Here is an 11,619-nt window from a genome sequence, read left to right on the forward strand (position 1 = left end):
AACAACACTTCGAGTATTTCCATTGGTAAATCTACTGATTGAATGAAATGAACTGCCTAGTCAATAGGAAAGAAGTCCAATGGCAATACAGGAAATCAGGAAACACTGGACAGATCCAATAGAAATTACTGGGGGAAAAATCAAATGCCTGTATGGAAAGTGTTGTAATTTAGTTTTATTCCAGGTCTAAAAGTGGAAAAACTTAAAGCTTCATAGTACTTTACAGCAGCGCTGTTCAAGTTCTGCCAATGTTTCCATTATGAACTGCAATTTTCAGGAGTTCGTAACATAGCCACAAAAATTCACTTTGGGATGAAACTAGAAGTAAAATCTCTCGACCCAAAATTTAATGCCCCTCCCCTTTTTTTTGAAGGAGAGAGTTAAATTGAATTTGTTAATTTTTAAGATAATTCAGTTAAAAAAAAATGGAGCTTTTTTTCGTCAATTTTTGCACTATTACAAAATATTGATTAATTTAAGGGAATCTGGAGTTATAGTTGATGACAAACCAAGTACATGTTGATATTATTATGCTGCAAGTGGGCAAGGTCTTTTTGGTTTGCTTTAAAAATGTGAACATTGTTCCTAAGAGACAGGCAGTAGTTATTCTGTGCAACTTTGCTATGGCAAGGTCTCCTATGGCAAGGTCTCATACAGAGTATTCTACAAGAGTAGAGTATTGCAGAGTATTCTGCAAGAATGAAGTTTTAAGTGCCTGCCTGTAAATTCACATGGCACTGAAATTATACAGTGGAATCACCCTCATCTAGACCTGGTCATATTACTTAGCATATATTTCTCTTGAGGCTAGATAATAATTTTCAACTTGGTGGTGCAACACAGCATTCAAATAAAGTGTACTCAAATATAGCACTCAGATACATACCCTGAAATTGTATGACCAGCTTAGCGTCCCCCCCCCACCTTATCTTTTTTACCAAAGATAATTTGGAGTCTTTTTTCCCTTTGCTTTGTATTTCTAGAGGTTTAACAGCATATTTTCAGTTTCCCTGTACTTCAGAATAAAACCTTGGTATGCTAATAAGCAAAAATGCTCACATAATCATGACTCTATAGAGCAACAGCCTCATGAAATACATGACAAAATAATGAAATTTGAGAAAAAAACAACAAGCTTTTAGCATTTCATTTATTCCATTATGCAGTTGGTTTACTTTTCATGTTTTATTTGGGACAGAGAATCTAGACTGAACGTTTCTGGTTTCCGCAGTATGACTTGTTTCACTTTGGTAAACTAACATAATTTCAAGTGTCTTTTAACTAGTAGTCTAAAGAGTTATTCCCTATATAACCAAAGCACCACAGTTATCTACACCAGTTTGAACAGAATTTGGGAATAAGAATTAGGAGTTTCTTCTGAAGTGTTTAGCAAGAAATATTTGATGGCTTCTAGTCCTTTCTGTGGTGGCTTATGACAAAGGCTAGGAGTTTATAACAATTTCAATACAGTGTAGAAACAATGATTTATAGTTTAAAAGATTACAAAGCTTTGAGAAGCTTCTGACTATGTTTTACATTTGGCTAAGTGTTCAGCTGACAAAGCACTTCATTTTAGACATATCACATAAATTTTATATATTGCTAATACTTTCCTAAAGAGAAGCTTATCTCCAAGTAGTGGCTGGGGAACAGATCATAACCTCCTGCCTCTCTCAACGGCTTCTGACATTTTCTACTCCCCCTTCAGCCCCTGCAAGTAAGTATTACGTCTTCTCTGAAATGAGGTTATGGCCCCCAGGGTCTTTCCTTTGAAGGTTATTGACCATCTCTGCTGTCTTCCCTCACCCTCTCCAACCATGTGTCATTGGATTGTATCGTGCTTGTGCCTCTGGTATCTGCTTCCTTAATACTGGCTGTCAACTTCAAACACTTTCCTGGCTCACTATACTATACAATGCTTTTGATCCTAAGGAATAAAGAAATTTAAAAAAAAAGCCAAAAGAACCCCAAACCAGAAAACAAATCAGTAGTGCTTTTCATTTTTCTTCCTGAAGCTCAGATCTTCCAGGACCACGTTTCTCATCCATGCATACTGCTGCTACAGCACCTCACAACACCTCAGGTTGCAACACTAGATCCAAACACACTCAAGACCTCAATATCTTGTCTCTGTATCTGGCTAATGCAAGCAAAGCCCAACTTATTACTGACTTAAATGGGCTAGATCATAACCTACTCTCAGCCAACCAACCTAACAGCATGTTGATAAGCTCACGTTACTGATGCTGACCACACACGACACCCTCATAATCCATACATAGACCTCCTGTAAGCAGAGGAAACTTCTTGAGCATTTAGTTCCTGACCCTCTACTATTACAAGCAGTCCTTGGGTGAGTTACAAGTCAAGCTGCTGTTGACTAAGTTTAATCACCCTCGGAGCCCTGAACCTCCCTGAAATAGCCCAAAAATGTTCTGAAATGGAATCTATATGCAGAAATCAAGGAAAACTGACCTTTTAATTTACCAGACTTACAACTATTACGACAATAATGGTAGGTCAGAATGTTCCCATTACACCAGTAGATCTATAATTAGCCCTTAAGTCTGTTTTTGAGAGAGTAAGAACATCTTTCAGCTTGTCACTGGTTGCTGTATTAATTGCAACGAGTGCTCCCTTCTCCAGCTGTCAGCATCATGCCACCATTTCACCTACATTTACTTGAGACTTAAAAAAAAATAATCACATTGCTGAATTGCTCCTTCAACATCCTCTTCTACTTGATGTGCTATCCAGAAGAAGCAGCTCCTCAGCTGGCACAGTCAACTCCCCAGTAACTCCACTCATGTCAGGTCCTTGGCTGATGTATATTGGCATAGTTTGACTTGTCCCAAAGGAGCTACGCAAATTTACTGAAGGAACTGGCACAGACAACTCCACTTTACTCTGTATGGCATTAACAGATCCTCCTAATTATTTTTTGAAAGAACGTTTTATTTTCCTGCTGCTCTCTAAAGCCAAGTCCCTCCAAGGTGGTCTCAATCCAGTGCCTGGAGCTGGATTTTAAACTGGTTTTGAATGCCTGCAAGTTTTGTATGCCACCATCAGGTAACCTTACCAAATTTGGCCAGCCAGCCAGAAGCTAAATGCATTCAAAACTCTGAATATGATGGCAGGCACAAATCTGGGAACACAGTTTGCACCATTTAATTGTTTCAGTAAGCCAAAACACAATTTTGAATACAAGAGACATCAGTGCACACAGATGTTATATGTGTAAATCATTATAACACACTCACTTGTGGTTACAACACTGGAGGGTGTTTGACAAAGTAAAATGAGGCCCATCCTTCTTAGCACCACTTTAGCATTTGATTAAGTACAAAGGGAAAGTTTTAAAGAAACTGCAGTGAATTAAATTTAAATAACTTGAGGTAATTAGAATACATTAATTTTCAAAGCCCACCTTAGTATGCTGACTGCTATGGAGGAGCATTGTATTAAAACTTTCTCACATTTGTGTATATTTCACTACGAGAAGGGAATGACAATGATTTCAAATACTACTACACACAGCAATCAACCTAAGTATGCACAGAAGCATTTGGTAGACAAGGATCTATGCTATTACTTTTGCTGCAAGTGTAGGGTAACCTGTTGTGTTCCCCATTAAAATTCTGTTGTTAAAAACATGATGGCTGAAGTACTATAGCTTTCCCAATACCATTCCCTGTCAAAGAACATAGACTATCACAACTAAGAACAAAAATTAAGCATAGTTTTCTGAAATATATTTTTCAGAAAAATATTCCTCCTATGGAAATAACTTTAATATTGTAAAAAAGGCAAAGGCAAAAATATTTACCTGTATTTCCATGTCTTCCATTTATCTCTCCTTTTCCCCTTTTACTAATTTCCCCTGGTAAAAAAGGAAAGAAGTAGAAGAAAAATGGAGACAACTATTCTCAAAGGATTAAGTTTTATGGCTTCTGAAGATAAAACAAAACTCTTTTCCAGGCTGAAAGGAAAGAGGGAGTAAGAGAAGAAAAGCTTTAGTCAAGCAAATTTTTTTTTGAAAAATAACTAACAAAACAGAGATTGTTGCACTGTGTTCCCACTCCCCTCACCCCCATACCATTTGTTGCATTTCAAACCTCGTACAATAAGGGCAGCCAGCCTGCAAGTCTAGAAAGGAATTCAGCACATGTTATTGGTAGATGATTTCAACATAGCCACAAGAGAAATGCATTTAAAGATCCATATGTTTGGTTGGCACCAAGTCAAGTTCCATTAAATAACACTGTATTCATCTGCACAACAAATTTACTTAACATACATTTCACATGAGAACTAATTTGTTTGATAGGAATATTGCTGATGTTTATATTGGTTTACTCTAATGAAAACAGTATTTTCCAAACTATGAACAAATGCATACCAGTAGTTTTACAGTGGCTTAACCAAAGTACTGGTAGTGCTTCAAGAAGGCAATTTATACAATACGTATGTTTCTCAGCACTGCTCATGCCACACATAATAAAGGGGTTTCCCTATGAAGATAGAACTTGCTTGTAACACGGGGAGAGCAAACCTAAGTCTCCACACAGACCATGGGGAGAGCTGTTTGAGGCCAGCAGCACTACAGGCAATTCCAGACATGGCAACTTGCTGTGTCCAAAAATGCCTTCAGGAACACAAAAAATTTATGTCCATTTCTGGTGGAGTAGGATATAAGGCTATCCTTTCTCAGACACACTGCAGAAATTATGAAGGCAATCACTTACCGACTGCTTTAGCTGAACATCAAACCTGTACATTTTAGATGTGAAACCAAGGGCCTTTGTATAAAATGCAAAATTCACATACCATTGCCTATCTGGTCAACAAAACTGCCAAATATTTTCAGATGCAGAAAAACACTGGCAACTGAGTTGTGCTATAAAAACAATAGAACATCTTGTGGATTTCACTTAATTATTCCATGCAGTCTGGCATTAATCAATTGAACATCTTCAGAAAAAATATCCTTCCTTAGTGAGGAAGATATTTCCTTCCAAGAAAGTCACCTTCAGTGTTTCACATGTTTGTATTTTTGCTTAGAGAAGCATCATTTGAAAAAAAACAACTGAGAAGAAGCCAAGCATGATTTAAGAATGCACTTACTGAAACCTCTGCAAATTCTCTTTCTGTCAGCTTTTGATATACAAAATCTGCCTTGGCACTTGTAGTCTTAAAATCCATTCTTTTCACCAGGACAGTTCTGACTTCTGGTTATGAGTCATGCTAAATTATAAATACAAACAGAAACATGGGCTGTATTATTTCCAAAAAATATGTCAACATATTAAAATTACTGGCAGCTTCATCCTTCATTTTTGACCTAGTTCATTACTGAGTAAGTGATTTTTGACTAGCACATGGCACTCCACATCACCTTTGTATGTGCTGCAGGTGTTCATAGTCTCTTCCTGTAAAAAAATGATCTGCATGGTTCTAAGTGTATATCTGATGTCACGTGTCATGGGATCAAATATTTCTCCATGGGCTGACTGTCCAACAGGAGAGAGAACTTACTTCTGAACAAGCTTCCTTTCCCTTCCCAAACTAGTGGGGAAGGAAAGGTGGCAGTCAGACAGGCATCTTAGTCCTAACTGGAAAATATTCTGATGCATAGCAAAGAAAGGGTTCATCCTATTTTCAAACCCTACAACCTATTCAGTGGAAATGCTAAAAAACATTCATTTCTTTGAAAGGTGTGGGATCAAGGCTTAAATCAAGATGGGTCTACGGATAAATCTAATCTAAATTACTGCATATTTGGAAAACTCCTGCTGACGCTAATGCAATAGGTCTTGCCCAGAAGGTCATCAATCAGCCATTACTATTTCTGCATTGCAAAGATAATGAAGGGAAGCTCCATCTTATTTTAAGAATAAATGAAGTTTGCTGCCAGAACAATCTATCACATTATCCTGCAACTTGTTCTAAGCTAAACTTTCAAAGAAAGTAAACCTTAAAGAGAGATCTTTCTTTGATACAAGCATACCTTAACAGGGGTAGAGATTAGCAATTAAGAATCACAGACATAGAAGGGAAGAAGAGTTGAGCATTCAACCATTCTTATTACTCTGGAAGTACTAAATCACTGCCTTTGCATTTTTGGCATACTACTGTGACCAAGGTTCATAATTATTTTGGCTGCCCCCCACAAGACCTTGGCTACTTTAAGAACTTCACCCCAAACCCTCCAAATGCAAGCAAAACAAACTCCATCTTTGAAGCCAAATTTTCTACATAGATCCATCAGTGGGAACCACAGGCTCTAAGGCAGCAGAGGTTGTCCACATGCTCGAATATGAGTGCTTGGCTGAAATGTGCTTTAGAAAGGACTTTTTACAGTAAGATCAACTAGGACAGCAGGTAAACCTTCTAGTCAGATTTAGTTCTGCATATTTTAAAGGCCAAGAAGCAGCAGAATTCATATTTTTATAGAATTCCCTACTGCATATACGACAGTAACATCTCTTGATGGCTTTTTAAATCCAAATTAGAGTCTGATGTGCTTGATGTCCACCACTCTGACAAACACTTTTAATTACACCAACCAATTAATTCCTCTATGGTTTTATTCTAAACTCCAGGGTATTAGATTATTACTCCTTCATACTGCATTTAATTTAAAACAAAATGCACTTTCAAGAGCCCTGAGCAACATAACCTCCAACCACAAAATACTGGCCCTGTCGAGCAGTGGAGAAGTTTTAACTACGCTCTCTGGTCTATTTTGACTGTCTTAGTGCACTATGTTTTAATGCCCAGGTTACAAAGTCTCATTGGCTTTGTTCTCAGCAATCTAACTTCCTTGTCACTAGCAATTAGTGATCCAAGAATAAAGTTTAACACTCATTACACAACATTTTTTGAGAACTTACTAAGAAGCCACCAAATTTTGCTTGCATTTTCAAAGGAGCCTATACATTTACACAGTGAACCCTCACCAAAGCAGTGTCTACAGCCCTCATATATTTAACAAGAGAGTGGAATTTCTGTTCTTCAAATAAAAGCCACAGAACCTGTCTTGATGATGGCAGGTTATCTAAGGTAGTCAAGCTCACTGCCATGCCCTGGGGAATAAGGGGCCTTACCAGATCCATGCCACTGGCTCCCTTGATTTTTTTTTTTAATCTAACTGTTCAGTAAACACAGAGCTTACCCAAGTCACAGGGAACAAGTTCATTTCCCACCTCTGCCTGACAGGGAGCAGGTTGGTATCTGACACTCACAAAAAATTAATCAAACCAGTGATCTACTGATTAAGTCCAGCATTGCATCCCCTCAGGTTGGGGTGTCTGTTAGGTGGATTAAGAAATTATCTTCAGTGCACTCCAGGAATCTCCATGATTGCCTACAGCTTGCCGTGCTACTTTTCCAGCATGTGTCAGGGTGGTTGAAGTCCCCGAGTAAGATGACAGTTTGCGAGCATGAAGCCTCCTGTAGCTAGAGGAAGAAGGCTTAATCAGTTGGCTCTCCTTGACTGGGTGGCCTGTAGTATACACCAACCACGAGGTTCCTGTTGGTTCCTTGGTCTTTTATTCTGACTCACAAGCTATATAGGTAACATTTTAAGGCCTATCGCACAGATGAACATGCTCACATGGGCAGAGTAATTAAATCCAGGTGACTCACATCTTTAGGTGACACTAGCAACTGAAATACAGAATGGGGGTGGGGATAGCAGTGTCTTTTCTTTCTGGCTCTCATTTGTGAAGGCAAATATTCTCACTCACAACTCTGTATAGGAACAGCACTTTTCTTCCACATGCTGAGTGAGTGCTACTGATCAGTTGGCAACTAAGAAATGAAGAAGATGCTGTTAAGTCCCACTGCAGGATACAGAGAAACACTTGAGCAGACAATCCAGAACTGCTAGCTGCTATTTCTTCTGAGCAGTGATATCAGATTCCTGCAATGGGAGGAGACTTGAAAAACAAACAAACAAACAAACATAAGAAACTACATGAATTGGTCATTGCATTATTTCCTTTCTCTAGAGCACCTTTAACCAGCTGCATCACAAATTCAGGCTAAGTTAAGTTGGAAAATTCACAGTTTTTTCTTTTAAGATCTCCCAAACAACCTTCTCAGCTTTCCTAGAAAGTGTGTGAACTGGAAAGTAAACTCCTATTCCTTTTCTCCATCTATGTCTTAACAAATTTCATTCTAACATTGTCCACTAGGTTCCCATTTCTGTGTTTTGCCATCTGGATCTCATCTTTATAAATAAAAGTTACATTCACCCACTTGGCTCACTTCATCTGTAGAGACTTGTTAAATGGCTTTAAAGATGATTTACTAAAAATGCTAAAGATTTAACATGAGAAGAGATTAATTTAAGGAGAGAACATCTTACTTTAATGTCAAAATTACATTAGCAATGACTTCTGCCTTCCCACATTGATTAGCTGATTTGAACATTATTCATATTTACCCTCTGGCTCTACATGTCTGCAGCAGTACATTAATTACTCAGAAGGCACCCAAGTTCACAGCAATGGTCTAGTCACAAATTTCAAACTTCTGAAATACAAATGTGTAATGTTAGAAAAATCAAAAAGAAAATAAAAAGTGTACAAACACTAGTGCTTTGTTTCTGAAGCAGTATGGAACACACTAACTGAGCCCAAGAGAGTTAAAGCTTAATTTAAACTAATTTTCTTTTGCTTACTAAATTATGTTTTTCACCAAAACAGTACCAAGCTCCAACAAAGTAGCATCAATCTGAATGGATTTACTCACTCAGTTATTTCAGTTATATTTTTAAATGGTATTAAAAGATTGTTCAGGAACGCCAAACTCTTTTTTTCAGTTTAAAAAAAAAAAGAAAGAAAAAAAATGCCTTGTAAGAGTTATAGTACGAATGTAAACCATATGCCAACTAATTGCTCCTGCCTCTTCTGAATCAGCACAGCACAAAGCCACTTTCTTTCCAATTTATGTTTTCATATCTACGGTAGCTCAAGTGGTAAAGATTGATGCTTGGCACTGAAATTTTGCAATTTATTCCTCAAAATGATGTACAAGACATGTTTTTCTCCTTCAATTTTATGAAAGAAACAGCAGAAAGCCAATGTACAAGAAAAAAAATAAAAAAGACAAAGCTCTGAGTTTGACCCTCCAGATTCTGGAGCTGTAGTGCCATAAACATCATTGAGATGCCCTTTTGGCAAAGGAACCCCTACCCTGTGCTCCAGTATCAATCTGAAAATAATTTTTTTTGAAGCCTGGTAAAAAGGGGCTGGGTCAAAAAAGCAAAATCAGTCTACATGGATTATAGACATATATATATATATGTACGTATATTATTATAAACCTATATGGATTACTTCTGAAACACTCTGTCCAGCAGCTGGGCTAGTTTTCATTTGACTAGAGATCTAACAGCAGGCCCACTGTCTTCAAGAACTAATATTGTCTCTGGCTGCTTCTCAATACCAACCAGCAGTCCAACTTTTTCTGGGCTAAACTTCAATCTGTTCGTCCAACCTGAGCTAGGCACCACCTAGGCAAGTCACCTGCAGACTGAAGGAACACACTACTGTACTGAGTAGTTCTCAAAGTAGTTCTCACGTCTCTGAAATAAAACGTGCAGGAAGAAAATAAATCAAATAATACCAGAATTGCTCTTCAGAGCCTTGACTGCACTACCTGACCTTCCTATCTGTCTCCTGCTCACTTCCTCCTGCCCCTCCTTGCTGTGCTGAGCGGTGTTAGTTTGAGTGCTTATAAGCTTTTTTTTTTAGCGGAAGAAGCTTGCGTGGCCACTGTGTGAAAAGAACTGTGCCCATTCACAACACTCATAAAGATTCAGCTTTTGCTGGGCTCTTCTCCCAAAGGACAGGGGACAGGACAAGAGGAAATGGCCTCAAGCTCCGCCAGGGGAGGCTTAGGCTGAACATCAGGAAAAAATTTTTCACAGAAAGGGTGATTGGGCACTGGAACAGGCTACCCAGAGAGGTGGTTGAGTCACCTTCCCTGGAGGGGTTTAAGGGACGGGTGCATGCGCTGCTGAGAGACACGGTTTAGTGATTGATGGGAATGGTTGGACTCGATGATCCGGTGGGTCTTTTCCAACCTGGTGATTCTATGATTCTATGATTCAAACGTCCCCAAAGTGACCTCAAAAATCTGAGATTTGGGACCCCTTTTCAACATACACCTAACAGATTCCCAATCTTATGTCACAATGCATCTTGATTAGTTGGCATTTCACACAAGTCAAGAAAAATCTAAGAAAACAGATGCAAACTGACGACTTCACTGTTTTCTAAGAATGTCATGAAATGCAGACCTCTGTAACCACTTCTTAGTTTGTATCACGGAAAAAAAATCCCATCTCTGTATCCACTGTATTTGGAATTACTGAGACTGCAAAAACAATCAAAAGAATTGGGTTTGGCTTGGTAATAATTCCTGTTCTTTCCATGACCTTATTTCAAATGTTCTGTTCTCTGACCTTGTTAAAAAACACCTTGCCAGAAGCCCTCCACTTTCCCATCTGAATGCACTTGTCACCAAAATGAATTACTGCCTTGTGTTAGTGGTTTAAATAGCCTCCTGTCAGGAACTGAAGAAAGAGCAGAAAATGGTGCAAAACTCAAAATGATGCATTATCACTAAAATGCTACGACTTCACTTGTCAAGGACTGTAATTAGAGTTGGGCCAAGCCAATGTTGGCTCAGCTGCCTCTCAATACACCTGTTTCAATTAAATTTGTAGTAATTAGGAAGCCTAAGGCACCAGGAAAAAAAATGCTTTTTGGTCACTGTTTCAAATAGCTGAGTTTTCATATGCCATTTAAAATCCTGTTTTTCAGAGCAGACTGCTGACTTGCTAATACTAGCAAAATGAAATAAAGCAAAATATTTTTAGCAGCAGGAAGTTATTACTTGCTACTGCCAATTACATGCCTTGTACTTTAACAGTGACATTTTTTCCCCTTTGCTTAATTCTTCAAGATAGGTAAAAGCTGTCTTAGATCTCGGTGCATGAGAATTTGAACAAAACATAGTCCCCTGGAGCTGGCTGACAGTGCTGGAGTCATAGCTAATCCTGGCAGCAATCTGCTGTGACAGAGCAAACAACAGTGTCCTAGATCCACTCCTCAGAAAAGGGGGAAGGAGATTTAGCAAGCAATGCTAATAAAATTACTGAATTTGGCAAGGAGAGAATGGAGCAGAGAGGGGAAAATAAAAAAAAAAAAACACATTAAAATTACATAAGAATAGATATTTATATTCAGAGTTAATTTATCAAACTGACACAGAGATGAATCACCCACCATCAAAATAATGAGATACAAGTTTTCTTTATATCACAATCATTATTTACAACCCTTAAGTACTCACAGAGGAGTCAAGTATCCTCATCCTTTAACTTAAAAAGCGATCTTGCAGACTAAAATAGAAATTTTGGCAAAAATAAGTTTCTACAGGAACTGTGCCCAAGGAATGATTTCTTCAAAAACAGAGTTGAGCTTAATAATCACAATGGTATCAAGCAACCATGAAGCTTGATCTGAGTGACAAAACAATGAGAATGTGTAACACCAAGAGCCTGTTGTACAGCTAGACACAGCTACTTACGACTTTTAAAAATAT

The 11,619-nt window shown here is 38.2% G+C and overlaps 1 protein-coding gene across 1 annotated transcript in view; it reads left to right on the top strand.

Moving 5' to 3' along the window:
• The window catches only part of EPRS1 (glutamyl-prolyl-tRNA synthetase 1), a 431,857-nt gene that overhangs the window by 306,601 nt on the left and 113,637 nt on the right, over positions 1–11,619 (top strand). The window lies entirely within an intron of this gene.

Source organism: Phaenicophaeus curvirostris, chromosome 2 (assembly GCF_032191515.1).
Source record: "Phaenicophaeus curvirostris isolate KB17595 chromosome 2, BPBGC_Pcur_1.0, whole genome shotgun sequence".
Classification (NCBI taxonomy): domain Eukaryota; kingdom Metazoa; phylum Chordata; class Aves; order Cuculiformes; family Cuculidae; genus Phaenicophaeus; species Phaenicophaeus curvirostris.